Here is an 18365-nt window from a genome sequence, read left to right as displayed (position 1 = left end):
GCTTAAGGACAGGAACTGAACAGCATTCATTTCTTATTGGCTATGAAATGGAGAGGGTTGTCTGGAGCTACAGACCACGGCAGCAAAGAGAACAGGCTGTGAGGGCAATCAGGAGGGCTGGGCTGAGCCCAGAGACCAGCTCAGGTCCAGAAGCTAGGTTTCCTTTGCTCCTTTTCCTGCTGGTTCCCCATCACCTGTTATACAAACAGGCCGTGCGTGCGTGCGTGCGTGCGTGTGTGTGTGTGTGTGTGTGTATCTACATGTCTATGTACCACTGACCCTCATTATTCATGGATTCTATCTTTGTGAACTCATCTCTTGCCAAAATTCATTTGGAGTCAATCCTTGTAGCCTTTCCATGGTCATACGCAGACACAAATAGAGCAGTCGAAAATTCAAGTCTCCCCACGCACTTGCTCCCAGCTGAGGTGGAGGAAAGTGAAGTGCTGCTTTCTTGTTTCAGCTCTCTACTATAAACAAGGGTCCTTTCTATGGTCTATTTAGTGCCATACTTTTCACGTTGTTGTGTTTTCTGTTGACAATTTCACAGTTTAAAATGGCCCCAAAGCATGGTGCTGCAGGGCTGCCTAGTGTTCGCAAGAGCAAGAAAAAGCGGCTGTTGGGGCCGGGCGTGGTGGCTCACACCTGTCATCCCAGCACTTTGGGAGGCCAAGGCGGGTGGACCACTTGAGATCAAGAGTCTGGCTAACAGGGTGAAACCCCATCTCTACTAAAAATACAAAAATTAGCCAGGCGTGGTATTGCACACCTGTAAACCCAGCTACTTGGGAGGCTGAGGCAGGAGAATTGCTTGAGCCCAGGAGACAGAGGTTGCAGTGAGCCAAGATTGTGCCACTGCACTCTAGCCTGTGTGACAGAGTGAGACTCCATCACAAAAAAAAAAAAAAAAAGGAAAAAAAGGCTGTTGTGATAAGCTTCATTTAGGTATGAATTATGTTCTTGGTTGGGAGTTCAACCTTAACTAATCAATAATATATATTAAATAAACTATCTTTAAACAGAAACACACATAAAACAACATTATATACTGATAAGGTGACAAAAATGTTGCGACCACAGGCTTGAAGGAACCCACCCCTGTATTTCCCTTAGGATCAATCATTCAGTATCCAATAATCCAGTGTTCACAGCAGCTTTATAGAATGCAATTACCCTGAATGAGTAAAATACTATCTGTACACATTAATATAAACTCTTCACTCCACCTTCCATCTTGTGACTCACATTTTTCTCCTACGCCATGGTTCTCAACCTTGGCTGCACATCTGACGTCCTTTGAGCCTTTTTTAAAAGCCCCTGATGCCTAGGCCCCATTCCAGACTAAGTCACTGAGAATCCCTGCAGCAGGGTCAGAGCATTTATACTTTTAGAGGCGCCTTGGTGGCTTTAATGGATAGCCAGGGTCAAGAGTCACTGCACTGGGCTGTCTTCCTGCCTAAGTACTTTCCCCAAAACTTTGTCCCGCATCTTGGACAGTCCAAACCTCCCCAGATTGGCTGTTGCTTCTGCCTGGTCTTAATAAGATGCCTCAAAAGAATGGGCATCTTGTTTTCTTTTCCTGGGGCTTTTAAAAGACAAAATTCATATCATCACTTTCCCCATCAATGATTATCTTATTTGCTTTGGGTTCCCATGCAAAATTCTGCTCAGTTTCTTTAGCTCAGGGTTTATCACTCCTGCCCTGCCCTCCAGATAAAGTAAATGATATTTTGGAACCAGAGTTCCAATCCAAATGATACCTGGCAGGAATTCCTAAAGACTCCCTAGACAAATATTTTGACTCCTGGGCAATGGTGCTTGCCTCTTGTGGTGGTCATTTTCACCCTTGTAAGCAGGAAAGAGAGGGTCAGGGGTCAGCCTCAGGCCCCGTATGCATGTGAATCAGCTGCAGAAAGCTCCAGGCACATTTTTTCTTAGTCTGGAAATTCAGCTGGTGAGAGCATAACCAATTCACAAACAGTAAAAAATTGCATTCTATATCCATGGGCCAGTAGCCTTGGCATCGCCTGGGATCGTGTTAGAAGGGCTGACTCTTGGGCCTCACCCCAGACCTCCTGAACCAAGATCTGCATTTTAACAAGATCCCAGAAGATTTATGTGTACATTCAAGGTTAAGATACACTAACTACATACCCAGCTCTTGCTGGCTGGTACTTGTTCTGTTAATGTTGGTGTAATCATCAATCAAAACAGAAACAGATTGCTGAAGGGAGAAGAATTTGGGATTTGAGTTGGAAGTCATGTGACCCTTCTGTACTTGTGTATTTAAGGTTTTCCTCAGCAGATAATAAAGGCTACATTATGTGATTATTGCAAAAGAATCTAATCATTTAATGCGCATTAAAATGTTTCGCACATTGTAAAGTGTTCGAGAAATATTAGTTGTGAGCTGTTAGAGTAAGAATAACTTGGTATAAACCAAAGCTGCTAATGGAAAAATCATCTCAAAGTACTAATCTAATGACATGCAGGCAGCATTTTCAGCCTATTACATGTGGCATGAAAAAAAAATGTGTCTGATTACTTGATAGTGTTTCTCAGATTTACAAGAGGTAAATTTTCCATCATGATCTGTCATATTGAAGAGAAAGTTCACCTTGCTCTTTCAAAATCTTTGCCTATACTGACAAACTTCTCTCTGCTTTTCCTGGTAAGACTCTTTTTCCTTTGATGCAACTTGGTTTCTCCTTTCCTCTCACACATGTTAAGTGTTCACATTTCTGTGTATTTTATGGTGGGCCAGGGGATGTGAATCACCTCTTTTTCCACTGAATTTCAGTGCCCAGAACTCCTCATGAGAGCCTGTCTTTGTCCTGACATTTGTAAGCAATACAGATTGACTGATATCCTTGTTAAAGATTCTAAGTACCTCCATTATATTAAGAAATTCAGGCCGAGAACCTATTACGTGGCTGGGTGACATTAGGTTCCTCATATGCAAAGCAAGAGGTTGGAGCAGATGAATTCATTCATTCATCAGATATTTGTGGAGCGCTCACTATGTGACATGCCCTAAAAGCTGAGGGTGCAATGTTGAAAAAGGCATTACAGCCCAGTGGAGAGTCTCTCAGCCCCTCCCAGAGCCAGTATCCTGCGATGCTGTTCGCCTCTTCATGCAGTGCGGTTCTCTCTCACACCCCAGCTCATTTGGATGAGGTATTATTGTCCCCACATTATTCCTCCATATTTTAAAGTCTTCCTTATGATGTCAGTAGAATAGCCAGCCAGGGTGTCAGGGTAAAGGATCCAGCTGTTCACAGGGCTGGGTCCTGGAGAAGGGAATGCACCAAATTATACCACCCTCCCTTTTCCCAGCTCTCCTAATGCTTGTGTTTTTCCTGCGTATTTCAGCTCTCATGGATGGGAGACTGAATGAATCAACTCTCTTTTTGCTGTTTCTTCCTTACCTGCCCTGGGTTGGAAATATTGTACTGCCATTTCCCCAAATGCAACCCCATGATCCACCCTTGAAGCCCACTGTTTCCAGTACTTTGTCCTCCAAAGAAGAGGCCACAGGAGAGTGCACACAATAGTATCAGCTACCATTTGCCACTGCTGACTATGTATCAGCTACTTGGCTAAATGTGTACACATGTTGTTCCATTCAATCCTCATTTAATACTGTCTGAAGCAGACCCTATCATTACCCTCTCCCCACCCCCATTTCACAGACAGCAAGCTGAGGTGCAGAGAAGACAACTGACTTGTCGAAGCTCAGACAGCTGAGCAGTGGAAAGAGCCAGAGCTAAAATCAAAGGTTCTCCCACTTATAAGCCTGTGTTCTTAGCCTAACACCATGCTGCTTCTCATGGCAGAAAGAACTCTGGGCTTAGCTATTGACACTGACTCTGAACAATCAATATTCAAAACCCTGAACAAGTACACTAGCGTTTCAGGGCCTCACTATGCTCATCTGGGAAACAGTTACAATAATGGTAAAACCTATTCCACCTACCTCCCAGAGTTGCTGTGGGTATCCTATGAATGGATGCCTTTTGCCTTATTCCTTCCTTCCATCCATTCATCCATCATCCATCCATCCATCCATCCATCCATCCAATATTTGCTGAGCATCCGCCTGGTGTTGGGCATATGCTAAGCACTAGGAAGGATAATGATGAAGGCCAACTAAGATGATGTATGGAAAGATGATTTTTGAAATGAAAAAATGCTAGTTGTTATCTTCTCAGAGAGTTAAGCTAACCTCATTTATTCACTCATGCAACGAACAGTGAGCATCTCTCTGCATCGGTACAGTACTAGTCACTAGGGATACTGATGCCAAAAAGAGTATTCAAAAAAACAAGGCTGCACAGATGCAAACAGTATTTTCTATCATTTATTAAGCCATCACCTTCTATCATTCAGAAACACGCAGCGGCTAGGAGCCGCGAGGCGGTGTTAATATTCTAAGTAACACTTTCCATGAAGGTGAAGAATTGCTGAAGGATGTAAGAATTTTAGGTGATTTCAATTTCAATTAATTTGCAACAGTATCTCTAGGACCAATGAGAGTTTTTGAGGAGGTTGGTAATGCACCAGGACCAAGATGCCTCTCTGAATCCTCCATTTTAGAGGAACGGTATCAGGGGAACTATATGAAAGTAAAAAAAATAACTATTCTTGCTTCTGTGGTAAACACATTGTTTCTCTGTCTGCAAGTTGGCTATTCCATGCAATCATTTACAATTCATGGCTCTGAGTAGCATAAAGATTCCCTATAACTAAATTAGAAATCACCTGCTCAAACACATGGAAAGCACCTCTTTTTCATTTGGACTTTCCCCAAATGGTGCACAAAGCTTATGATTTTGCTCTTCTGCGGGTGTTCTGAGGCAGGGATAGGCAAGCATCTATACAAAAAATCAAACCAGCATCTTTTTACTTCAAATTAAATGCTGGAGGAGCAGCAGACCTAAGAGAAACACCTAGATGGTTATTTTTTTTTCTTTAAAAATATAAGATAACCATAATGTCACTCTGAACGAAAAGCTGTGTTTCAAGAATGGTTCTCCCAGAAATGAACACTGACTCACCAGGTGCCAGATGGGGTCGGTATAGAGCTTTTCAATCCTGAGTCAGGCTCTCGAGGTAATTGGCAGAGAGCAATGCCAACATTTTATTGAAAATAGATGTTGTTGCTATTGTTTATGTGTCCAATAGAGTTGGTCCTGAGGGAGTTTAAATGATGGGGCTACATTTCGTGATCTCTTCCTCCAAGAACATTATTTTCAGAAGACTGGAAGTTATCGGTAACATTGCAATTTGTCTCCCTCATTTATTTACTCCTGAATTAACTCAAAATCCCTGAACTTTAAAGCAGGAAGAAACAGTAAATATATGATTGGATGAGTATCACCTAATCCACTTCCCTTGCAAATTGTATCAGTTAAGGAATCAAAGACCTAGAGAGATACGGGAATTGCCCAAGGTCACTCCACAAAGTTGATGTTGAAGTAAAGACTTACAACCCTCATGTTTTTTGGTCTTCATCTTTCATATCACATCAATGGTCATTCGTTTTCATATTGATATCTTTGACAAAGAAGAGCAAAAAAGAAAAATAAAGTCTGTGATCTAATGCAGATAATTTCTCATTTAACATCAGCATTGCAGGACCCAAATGTTGAGGCCTAAAGACGTGTACAAGTTAAACAGCAAAAGCACAGCAGGAAGTAGGATATCAAATAAATAACTGTCTGCCATGGGGGTTGTTCCGGAAACAGACCTGTCCTATCTTCACTCTGGGCTGGGATTTTCCGGGTCCGAGCACTCTGAACACCTATCCTTCTCATATTAGCTGTCCACCACCCGAGACATATTATGAGATCTTCTCATTTTTGCCTAACTAGTCAGAGGGACTACTGTCATTGATGTCAAGTATTGTCTGTGGACTGGAAAAAGCACCATCTTCTTCAGCCAATGAAAGACTTATTTCTTTCAGCCAATGAAAGACTTTATTTCTTCTTCAGCCAATGAAAGTCACCATGAAAGACTTATTTCTCCGTTAATCTTTTAATCCATTTGGGTTGTATTTCTTTAATTGTGTGATTTTTATTATGAAAATACATTTATGCAGAGGTTTACAACTGGGATATTTATATGTAGACTGCTAGAAGTCATCATTTATCTACCAAATTCTATAATAAACTGTCCAATTTGTCATTTAAAAAGACTGGGCATTCTCACAAGGATGTCACTATTTCTAAGACCTAGGCCCTAGAAATGGTTATTTATTATTTGCTGGCACTTTAGAACTAAGCAGAACAGTAGCATCTCTTATTTTCGAGCCTGAAAAAAACTTCGGGATCATTTAATTAATCTTTCTGTTCTCTCCAGCCTAGTTTCTGAACAAGTCAATGGAAACAGAGAAGGAAAGTGACGGGCTGAAGATACCACTGACAATGAGAAGAACTGACCTTTACCTCTAGCCTCTTTGCATGTGGCAACATGATCTTCAGGCCTCCCCTTACCTTCCAAATGCGAAACAGGCAACGTCCCACTGATAATGAGAGTTATGGTGGGAAGATCACTATCAGGAACAGTAGAGGAAGCCCTTGAGGGATAAAGGCATTGCAGACACTCCCCATTAAAGATTTCTATTTAAGAGAGACAGATTTGTCCCCATTTAAAATCAATGGCTCTGAAAAGCAAAAAGTTTGGTTTCATTATCTAATCCTCAAAATTGAAATAATTATGGATAAGATGGTTATTATTTATTGGGGTGTAGGCACTATACAAAGAGATTTAAATACATGTCATTCATTGATGTGTGCATTCACTCATTTATTCATTCAACAAGCATTTATTGGACATCTACAATATGCCAGCCAGAGTTTTAGACAATGGAATACTGCGGAGAACAAGACCAAGGTTCCTGACCTCTCAGAATTTATATTCTAGTGGGGGAGGTAGATAATAAACCAGTAGACAATTAAAAGAGACTGCCAATTTATGCAAATGTTATCTCTGTTCCTTCTGAAAACTCACAAAAATGACAACAAAGGCACAAACCCATGAAGACAAAGAATGCAGGGGAGAAGATGACAGGAAATGATGAGGCTATCAGCAGACCACTTGAAGCCAACAAAATGTTGTAAGCTGGAAGACAGAGGACATGAGGGAACTGACTGAGAAGACCCGAGAAAGGTGAGGTACATGCCCACAGCAAGGGAAAGCACGACAGTTTATGTGGTAGAACTTCTAAGAAGCTCAGGCCTTGGAGAGCAGGCACCTCTGAAGGCAGGGGTGCTGGGAGGAGCTGTAAATCGGTTATTTGGGGAAGCTGGTGCTAAGCCATTCACAGACAACCTGTTTTTGCATTGGGTTTCATGGGCAGAAAAAAACGAAAATAGTTTTGTTAGAATTTATGTTTAAGGTACAGAGAGACCCTCAGATTCTGCCTTCCATTCCGCTCAGCATGGCAACTGTCAACTTAGCACCTTACTCCTGACAGCTCCTAGGACCCTCACAGCAAGGATTATATCCCCCAGGAGGAAGCTGGTAATGGGTTTCTTTCATGATAATGGACTAGTCCATGAGAAAAGAATTGCAGATAGTGATATATGTAAGTTCCACAAAAACAGCCAGGTTAGGCTCCTATCTGATCTCCTGATCTCCCTGTGGTAAAATCTACACACATACAAGGTTCTAGTCCCTTCCTCTTAAATAAAAAGAAAGCCAGGAATTAACAGATAACTGAGGAATGCTTCTCATTTGAGACAGAGTCCAAAACAAACAGGAGACATAAAACTCCAAGAAAAACAGGCAATATTGGGAGCAGAAGAGAACTCCAAAAATCAAATGTGATATCTTCAGAGACATCCGAAAAGATATGGCATCCATGAAACAAGAACAGAATGCAATACAAAAAGGCACCTTAAAAAGAAAAAAAGAACTCCTGGAATTCGAAAATATGATAGCAGAGATTTAAAATTACATAGTATGTTTGAAAGATCAAGTTATATGAATCACCCAGAGAGAACAGAAAGATTAAAAGTAGAACAAAATAAACAGGAGAAGAAACATTAAGGATATTAGAAGAGCAACAGAGAAGAGCTATTATCTAGTTTGAAATTCTGTAAAGAGTGAGGAAGAAAATAAATGAGAGGAAATTATTTTTAAAATTCAAGAAAATTTTCTGGAGCTGAAGAAGCAAAGATTTTAGACTAAGAGAGCTAGACTGAGCGTAACTGACACAGATGGGAGTAGGAGAATAGGAGGATGTCTTCAAGAACAAGATTATATGTAGACCCAGAGAGGACTTTCACAACCACTTATGGGTGGCACTTACACACCTTTTTAATTTTATGAAATTAAGGCCAAGAGAGGTTAAGGTATTTCTCTAAGGACACACAGCTAGTAATCAGTGGAGCTTGGACTCAAACCCAGGTCAGTCTCACTCCAACATATGTGCTCTGAATCACAACTTGATATTGCCCAAGACCTTTCTGGACTCTAATTCTGCCATTCAGTAAACTACAACCCTGCCAGATCTGTGCCATCAACACATGTTCTGAATGAAATAGAGTGTCACAAAGAAGGGGATGTCGAGAAATAAGAGGTTGTTTGTCCTAATTCTCCCCTTCAATCCTAAAAACCAGTCCACCTCCATCGCTAGATTTGGGAGTTGTGGATCAGAGCTGGAACAATTTGGGAAAGTCAGACTCAACTTTAAATGATAGGACTTGAGGAAAAGCAGGCTTCTTCAGCACCAAAGGAAGCCTTCAAGTCTACTCTGTCATGGGTTTAGGGCTATGATTCCCAATGGGACCCTCATGACCATCTTGGACCCGTTTGAGGTAGAGTTCCTCGCAGAGTTCCAATTGTGTAGACTTGGCCAGTGGGAGTCTTTAAGTTGAAGATAAACCTGGGTGTCAAGCAGTTTCCTCTAGAGTTCTGACAGCTCAACTAAAGCGCCATTCAAATTCTTGTCAGTCTGAAGGATTCCAAGAGGCTGAGTCTAAGCTGACTGTTCTAAAAGAGGGAAAGGGAATAGGGAAAAGTGTTCCGTTGAACATTTCTTTCCCCAAATCAGGATTCTTTTCTTTTCTTTTTTTCGAGATGCAGTTTCACTCTGTCACCCAGGCTATAGTGCAATGGTGCCATCTTGGCTCACTGCAACCTCCGTCTCCCGAGTTCAAGCAATTCTCCTGCCTCATCCTCCCAAGTAGCTGGGATTATAGGCGCCCGCCACATGCCCAGCTAGTTTTGGTAGTTTTAGTAGAGATGGGGTTTCACCATGTTGGCCAGGCTGGTCTCGAACTTCTGACCTCAGGTGATCTGCCCACCTTGGCTTTCCAAAGTGTTGGGATTACAGGCGTGAGCTACCGCGCCCAGCCCAAAGTCAGGATTCTTAAGGGAATTCTCCAGTACATGCTTCATTTCTCTCAGTCTATGTCATTTAGGGTGGCAGAATGGTCTCACAGGCTTAGCATCTCTGGAAGTAAACCATTCACCCAATATGATGTAGTGGAGTTAGGAAAAAAAAACCAAAAAACAAAAACAAAAAACAAACTAGCCTGCAGGCAAAAGCAATCTCCTGGGTCAAAGAGTTTCAGCAAGCCTTTTACTGAGAGTCACACTATTTTAAGAGTCCAATTCCTTTTTTTTTTTTTTTTTTTTTTTGAGACGGAGTTTCACTCACGTTACCCAGGCTGGAGTGCAATGGCGCGATCTCGGCTCACCGCAACCTAAGAGTCCAATTCTTAAGTGTATAAAGCTTCTTGCTCCTAAGCCATTGCAGGAGCGGCCAAAACACAAAGCCCTGGTTAAGGAGAAGAACATACCCTTTTTCTTTCTTGGCTGCTTTGTGGCTATTCTTCCAGTGGTGAAGCCTCAAGAAGTAAACATGAAATCCTTTCCTTGCTCTGTTCTTTAAGAAGAAGCATTGATTCCTGTGTTGACCTTTCTAAAAAGTTTGTTTATGCAACTTCAAAAGAATGGAAGGCAGCTCACATGCAGACATGAATGGGGAGATGGTCACGAGCGTGACCCCAGCTCTATCCCAGTTGAGTGCTTAAAGAGCTTTTCTCTGGGCAACTGCTTCTCTAGCACCCCATAATTAGCCTGGTCTCTGAACTGCATATAGATTGAGTGGCTGGGGGAAGAGGAGAAAGAGGATAGCTCTGGAAGCAATAAAAATTATGCAGCTGTCTCTAGCAAGAGAAAGACAGAGAGAGGGGAAGAGAGAGAGAGAATCACCAACAGAAAACCGGGAAAGAACTGTGACCACACAGCTTTAAATTCTTTTTCATAAATCTCATAGATTGAGCAAAAAAATCTTCAAGCAATGCATTTGCTTTCAAGACATCTCCTTTGTCCGAGTATTGACAATACTCATTCCTGAACAACAGTGAGGCCTGCAAAGATGCTTACCTTGACTTTAGGATCTGCAGCTCAGATCCACTTTCGGGACTGCCTAGCCCCAATCACATAGTCAGTCCCATACCCAAAGTAGGGATGCTCTTGGGCATCAAGGACTCTCAGACTTTGAAGTTTAGCACACAATGTTTTGAGATTCCGAGATTTCAGGTGAATTTGGAGCTACATTGCCGAAAGTCAATAAATACATAAACATGGTCATTTTTACCCAGAGATGCCATTATGGACTTTTAGATTAATACTTGTATGTAACATTGAGTTGGGCTATTAACATTATGCTGCTAAATGTAGCAGAATTAATAACTACATTGTAGGCACAAAATACTTTCTTTTTTTTTTTTTTTTTTTTTTTTGAGACCAGGTCTTGCTCTGTAGCCCAGGATGGAGTGCAGTGCTACAATCACAGCTCATTGCAGCTCAAATTCCTGGGCTCAAGCAGTCCTCCTGCCTCAATCTCCCTAGTAGCTGGGACCACAGGTGTAAGCCACCACACCTGGCTAATTTTTTTTTTTTTTGAGATGGCATCTTGCTCTGTTGCCAGGCTGGAGTGCAGTGGCGTGATTTCGGCTCACTGCAACCTCCACCTCCCAGGTTCAAGCGATTCTCCTGCCTCAGTCTCCCAAGTAGCTGGGACCGCGGGCACATGCCACCACACCCGGCTAATTTTTGTATTTTTAGTAGAGACGGGGTTTCACTATGTTGGCTAAGATAGTCTCCATCTTCTGACATCATGATCTGCCTGTCTCAGCCTCCCAAAGTGCTGGGATTACAGGCATAAGCCACCGTGCCCAGCCATACCTGGCTAATTTTTAATTTTTTTGTAGAGAGCAGGGTCTTGCTCTGTTGCCCAGGCTGGTCTTGAACTCCTGGGCTCAAGCAATCCCCCCTGCTCAGCCTCCCAAAATGTTGGCATGACAGGTGTGAGCCACTACACCCAGCCAAAATAATTTCTTGAATAGTGATGAACATATGTGAACAATGCCCTTTCTCACAATGCAGCTCCTTAAGGCCTCATGACTACACCCAAATTCTCCCATCTTTGCAAGCATGCTGGTGTCTTGAGCATTCTCCCAATACATGCAATGGATACAGACCCAGGGCAGTATTCTGGGCAAATCCTCATGTCAACTTCTTTCCTCAGCAAGTTCTCTCTCTCTAGTTCCTGACGTTTTGAGAAGCCTACATTCTCTGAGTTTACAAGCACCACTGAGAGGGGCATTGTAGCTGCCACCTGCCCTGCCCTTCCAACTTCATATAAATGCAACTTGTTAAAAACACAAAAGTCACTTAAATACTTCCAACATATTATCAGAGAGCATAAATACTTAATACTTAAATAATCCCAACATACAATCAGAGAACAATCAAAGAAGACTGTTAGACACATGGCCAAAAAAAAAAATTACCTACAGAAATCTTTTCAGCATTTATTGTTTTAAATACTTTATATATTATTCACTTTTGTTAGAGACGCTCAGGAACTGAGGACATTAACACCAGATTTTAAGAGTTCCTGCAAATGAAGATTAACTGAGCAACTAAGAAAATTCATATCATGAATCACAGTTTTACTCAATGGGAAAATAATTTGATTTAAAAAAATGTTGTTTTGGACAACTTTTTGGAAATATACCCACTGTGTAAAATGAGACATCTTTGCAGTATGCATTTTGTTTCCTATGTTTCACCTGGATACTTACAAGCGATAAGGAGAGGATATTCAGTTTCTTACTACTACTCACCCTCCCATCAGCCCTGGTCTTGTGAGAAAGTTTAATTTCTAGGCTCTGTAGGACAGTGTTGAGAGCTCTACCTATCAATCAATGCTGGCCTCTCAAGAAACTGGAGCCGAGGGATGTATATCTGACTTAGTTTCGACTTGGGTATAGCAAAAGTTGTTTTTTAATCAAAAATGGGTAGTTTTTGAGACACTGCAAAAGTTGCATGTCCCTGCTTCCACTGTGAAAATATGTGACTTAGTGGTACTTGAATAAGTCCAGTAACATGCTAAATATTTATCAGATCTCTTCAAACAAAGAGCCTCCAAATAGTTCACTTTTCTTCCAAAAAAATCCATCATGATAAAACCACAATCATCTAGCAAGAATGGCTTTCAAGTAGCCTGTAATTCAGGTGCCAGGTTACAGAACTTAGTGATCCTCTGACTTTTTTTTTAATGTAAGAAAAAACAAAGAATCCACATTTATAATTATAGCATGCTCTGAAATTTCATCATCACCATGACCTTAACTGGTATTATTTTTGCCAATTTTCTTTTCTTTCTATATGGCAGAGACTAAGGAACTCATGATACTGTGTTTCCTATTAATAAACTCTAATACATTTCCAAATTATCAGATCTCTCCTTATTTAGCATTATTATCTCAAGCTGAATCATCCTGTTTTTTCTTTTAGGATATATTTTTCCCCTCTTTCTTCACTAGCATCTTCATATATTTCTCATTTTATGTATTTTTAACAGGTAATACATGGCATTAACATGGTACTTACTTCAAACAGTAGAATGAGAAATAATTCCCCCACCTACCCCTGTCCACAGATCTTCCATTCACACTTCAGGTAGCAGTTACTGGTTTTCACAGTCTTTTTAAAATGAGGGGGATCAAAACCATATTAGCTTCTTCACGTAGTATGCAGTTAATGTTGAATATAGCAGGAAGCTCTCTTCCTGGCTCTGACACGTCCCACTTCTCCTAGACATTTCACCCTCCTCCCCACACCCACCCCAAATGAGTGCTGTAGACTCATCATCAGCGCTCCCCAGTTGAAGAGTCTACCTTGGAAGAAAAGAATAAAAGTGCTGAGAAGGATCCTTAGGGGTCATCCAATCCCACACCTTCAAAAAGAAGTGAAAATCCCGTGAGTTTAAGATTACACACTGAGATGGAGGTGAATTCACTATGACACATTTTTTTTTCTTTCAAACACTCTGCCCTCATGGGACTGGCCATACTTCTCTGGCCTGAATGTGTGTTCACAGCCCAATTTATTGCTATTAAATCCTATTCTGTTACTTAAGGATAATTTTTTGAAATATAAATAGTATTCTTATACTAATTTAAAAAATTATTCCTGTTTGTAATGGATCCCAAAGAAGCAACATCGACAAATTTTTACCTTACTCTTTATTCTTTTAAAATCTGGTCCACTGTAAGGTACTTAGTAATATATATCACTAGAACAATCCATAAGGGAATAATCCTGATTGTGGAAGGCTGGCCCTTTGTAGAGCTGATTCAAAGTATCATGATTGCAATTTAGCATAATGGAATAACTTTGTCATAGGGCTTCCCCAGGGATCCTGTTCCATCACAGTTTACTGCAGAGGCTGGGCTGGTAGAAGCAGCATCCTTACTAGTATCAGCAGTGATAGCAACAACAATAAGGGCTATCCTACTGGTAAGTGCTTTACACACATTTCTCATTTAATCCTCACAACCTTCCTTATAGGCTCTCTTAACTCATCTTGACTTCACCAACTTGCTGGACCAACCATTCCTCTCCATTCCCTTTAAACCACTTACTGGTGCTCAGGGCTCACCGACTGCCCTAGGACTGTAATTTACTTGTGCCCTTCTGCTCCCACCAGCTGACTTGTAGGTCCACCAAGGGTCAAACAGCTTGTTCCCGAATGTGTTTATGCCAGTTGTACTTATTGTACCTATGTAATTATAAAATGTATCACAGAAACAATGACATACAAGTTATAAAGTTAACTGCAAAAAAAAATGTAGTTAAATGCTTTAGAAATATTCATTACTTTTGCTTAAAAATCTACTGTTGAATTCAGTGTGAGTGAGAAAACTACAAGCTAAATTGTAAAAAGAAAAACTAGAGTCTAGAAAGAGTCTGTGCTCTGATGTTTTTGCAAATGCCTTTAAATTCCTGCTCCATTTTAAAGAAATCAAAGACAATGATGCATTAAGGGTGAGACTTATGCAGGAAAGACATACAGTAACCTGTCAGATACTCTATTCCCAGAGGAAAGGCTATCCATGCTATATGAAAGACTGCAAATGGATATATTTATGTTTTAAGATAAAATTATACATTTAAAGTCTTATTTCTTATGATTCCCTTCTTTAAACAGTTATTGCAATGAATGCATCAACTACGCATCCGGATCAAGTCAATTAAGAAGCCTTCTACTGAAATTTATTTTCATTGCATGGAGGAGGAAAGGAGGCTTAGAGGTCAGGTAACTTGTCCATAACCAGGCATCTAGCTGTTGGAAAAACTGGACTTTAAAACCAACTTGTCTGACTTCAAAGTTGTTCTTGATCAAGCCTGCCTCATTGTTTATGCCCCAACTTGAATCTCTAAAACACCATTCACAGCCTTATAATTAATTCTCTTTATATAGCAATAGCAATGTCTTGCTGTGCAAAGCAGTAGACTAAAGCATAAAGTAATCCATTATAAATCTTTTAGCTCCATATGGGTTTTGCTGGGCTTTTCCAAAAGGATGCCTCTCAGAAAGGCTGGCTGTGAAACAAATCTCTAAAGCAAACCCTGTACTGCCATTGGCTTTACTGTCTAGTTCTAGCCATGGAATTTGTCGGTGGAAATGGTCCAAATTTTTAGCAAGGAATGACTACCCTGGAGTATGTTGGGAGTTTTAGCCTTCCTCCAACGCACAAAAACCCTTTATAGCATTTTCCAGATTTGGGAGCCCCCTGCTCACCTGGCTTCCCCATCTCCACACCCTGCCCTTAATTGACTGATACCTGAGATTTTCTGAGAATGTATTTTACCTAATAGAATGTTGAGAGCTGGCGTGGGGATGGGGGATGCTGAGAGCTGGGGTGGGGAAGGGGGATGGCAGGAATGAGATTTAGTGTTTAAGAGTTAGAAAATATACCGTAGATTGACAACAGTTGATGCCACGAAGATTTACCCTCACTTTGGAACCCGAGACCATGAAATTTGGGGGTTTAATTTTTTTGAAATTAAAGATATCAAAGATATGTGTAAGCTACAGTCATGAGACATCTTTCTTTAGTGTAACCTGAGTTTACCCTGAAAATCTTAAAAGAAAAAAAAATCAGTAAATGCAAATTTAAAAGTTTTCTTGTCTGTTTGTAGAACAGCTATAGTTAGTCTATGATTCTAATTCTTGTGAAATAATAGAAATCATAAGACTACAGGGCTCAAAAAGGGTCTTACAGAAGCCATCCTGCTCATCTCCCCTTTCCTCCTCCCCTCTTCCAGGCTAGTACAACTTAAGCCATTTATTCCAGCCAGAATCCATCCTATTTTTAAAGTCTGGTGGGGAATGAGAACACAACTGTCTTCCTCTGTAGCTCATCTAGTGTTTAATAACCCTCACTGTCATTGAAGTCTAAAAAAATCCTCCTGGATGGGGGATGGAGGGCACAGCCTCATGACCCAAGGTGCACGCAGCCCATGGAGGTCTCTGCCTTTTTCCAGGCAGAGGGATTTCCAACACACGATCAGCTAGCAGGCTTCTTGCTCACTACAGCACTTTTCTGATCATTCTTCCCCAAGACCTCGAAAACAGACACTAGCCATGATGAGGAAAATCATAGTCCTGTAAAACCCTGCACTCTTGGAAACAGGAGAAGGATCAGCCGGTGGCAACATCAAGTCCTCTGAGATACCACTGAGCCATGTTTACAATGTAGTATGTATCAGGAAGGCCAGTGCCATACTAAAAAAAGTTTCCCCCAAAGGGGAAGGAAGCTAAAGCTAAAAATATATCATGCCAGCTGTTATAAATGCTTCTCAGAGAAAGCAAACCAACTCTTTCATTAGTTACCTCTTTGAAGAGCAAATGAGGGGTTAAGGAAATAATGGAATTTATCAGCTACATGCCAGATTGGCTAGATTTTTGGGAGGAAGAAATTTTCCACTGAGAAGGAAAGTCTGCTGGTAAAAGGCAAAATTATTCCACGAAAATTTCAAAGGAACTCCAAACTACCTCAGTGCTCCAAAGGCTTTGCGGGGGTAGGGAGGGGAGGGGATGACCTGCAGCCTGCAAGATAGAATCAGGGTCTCCAGGCTTCACCCTTCTTTTTCAGGTTCCAAGAGGCCGTTTGAAAAGGTTTCCTTGCCAGATCCACCTAGAGCTGAGCTGCCTGGTGTCTCTCCCTCTCTTGAATATCTGTGTTCTGATGGTTCTCACAGGCTGACTGAAATGCACTTGAGTGGTTTGTGTCCTTGTGGAAAAAGGTGAAGGGCAGAAGGAAGAGGAAGAACTTTATGAGCAAAACAAGTACCTTTGAAAGTGCTGGCTCTTGCTGCATTAGGGGCTGAGAGAAATGGAGGATTTTTTCCACTTGCAAATCAGGGGCTCCTAAGGGAGGCACTTTTCCTGAGATTCACTCCCACTCGTCGTGCACTTTGCTTGCTGAAATTGTTTGGTTTCAGATGTTGGCTCTATGGGGCCTAGCAGCTCTCCTTTCCATAAATGCAAGGACTCCCTCTACGCCTCAGGAAGGCGAAGACCCAAACCAATGTCCTCCCCCTGCCCCCACAAAATCCAGGCACTGAATATCCCAAGTAATTTTTGTTTTTTAAATTTTAATTTTGAAATAATTATAGATTTTCAAGAACTTGCAGAAATGCTACCCAGGGGCCTCACGTACCCATCACCCAGCTTCCCCCAAGGTGATATCTTACATATGAATACTGCATTATCAAAACCAGAAGCTCAATATTAATGCAATACAACTAACTAGACTATAGGTCTTATTCAGATCTCAGCTGTTTTTAACCATCACTAATTTTTGGGGTGTAAATTTGTAACTATGGCAGTTCATCCTATGTATAAATTCGTATAATTACCTCTATAATCAAGGTCGCAGTATGTTTTTAAAAGTCTGTTAGTATTAAAACTGATTTGCTCAAGTAAGTCATAAAAGGAGCAAGAGTAACAATAAATGTCACGAAGATGATTGTGACAGAAGGCTAAACGATCAATATTATCACCAAATATTTAGTGATTTCCTAGGGACACTTTCTTGTTTATTTTGGAAATTCATTATTTTCATGAACAACTGCCTAGTGAGCCCAGGAATTTATGAAGTCCCTACTGTTCAGCAAACATTTATGGCAGGGGGGGCAGACAAGCTTCAGCTCACATGCCATCTCTTATTGAATTATAGAGGTTGCCTAGAGGGGCATATTGAGGAGGACTCAGAGGCCACATCTGGGTTTAGCAAGAGACAGCCATCATCCAACAAGGCGCTCTGCCACTGGAGCTGAATTTGTGCCAGCAATTTGCCATTTCCAAAATTTCTATGACTTTTTGAGCCACACATTATCCCAGGTGCTGGGAAATAAGGATAAAGAAGATGCAACCCCTATCCCCAAGGAGCTCACAGTCGGGAAGGGCAGGTGAAAATGGCAGCCAAAAACTGACTCAGGCTGCCAAGAGCTGACACCGAGGTGTGTGGGTCGGTGCAAAGATAGCACATGAGTGGCTCCCCTGCTTCAGAGAGTCACAGAGATGTGGCAATTCAGGCAGGGTCTTACACTTGCGGGCTGTGGAGACCACGGAAGCTGGAGGGTCTTTGTGGGGCCAAATCCAGAGTCAGAGAAAAGCAAAAATCGATTAGCTACTCATTCAATCAAGCTCTGAGGATAGGATTAGGAGGGAGAGGCATGTAATAACATCAGTTTACAGGCCGGATTCTGGGGCCTCACTGCCTGGGTTCACATCCCAGCTCAACTACTTAGCTGGTCACATTACCTAACCTTTCTGTGATCCAGTTACTTTAGCTATCAAATGGGGATGACAGTAATACCACCAGCATGAGGTCAGGAGGATTCAATGAGTTAATATTTATTTAAAGGGTTTAAAACAGTACCCGGTATATAGTGAGCACTATATAGGTATGTGTTATCATTGTTAATTTACTTTTTATGTTCTATGGTATCAAACCGATTATTTTTATCGTCAGAAATCAATCAAGATT

At 41.3% G+C, this 18365-nt stretch overlaps 1 protein-coding gene and 1 long non-coding RNA gene across 6 annotated transcripts in view; both read right to left on the bottom strand.

The window, feature by feature from the left end:
• SAMD4A (sterile alpha motif domain containing 4A) overlaps window positions 1-18365 on the bottom strand; it is a 231975-nt gene that overhangs the window by 65049 nt on the left and 148561 nt on the right. The window lies entirely within an intron of this gene.
• LOC116532053 lies at window positions 12877-16176 on the bottom strand. The gene is made up of 2 exons (XR_004260691.1): window positions 14123-16176; window positions 12877-13089 (listed from the first exon to the last, which is right to left on the bottom strand). It is a non-coding gene; the product is annotated as an uncharacterized LOC116532053 (long non-coding RNA).

The sequence above is a fragment of the Sapajus apella genome, unplaced genomic scaffold (assembly GCF_009761245.1).
Source record: "Sapajus apella isolate SASKATOON/1434 unplaced genomic scaffold, GSC_monkey_1.0 scaffold74, whole genome shotgun sequence".
Taxonomy (NCBI): Eukaryota; Metazoa; Chordata; class Mammalia; order Primates; family Cebidae; genus Sapajus; species Sapajus apella.
The sequence above is the reverse complement of the archived record's forward strand: the minus strand, read 5'-3'. Positions and strand labels throughout refer to the sequence as shown.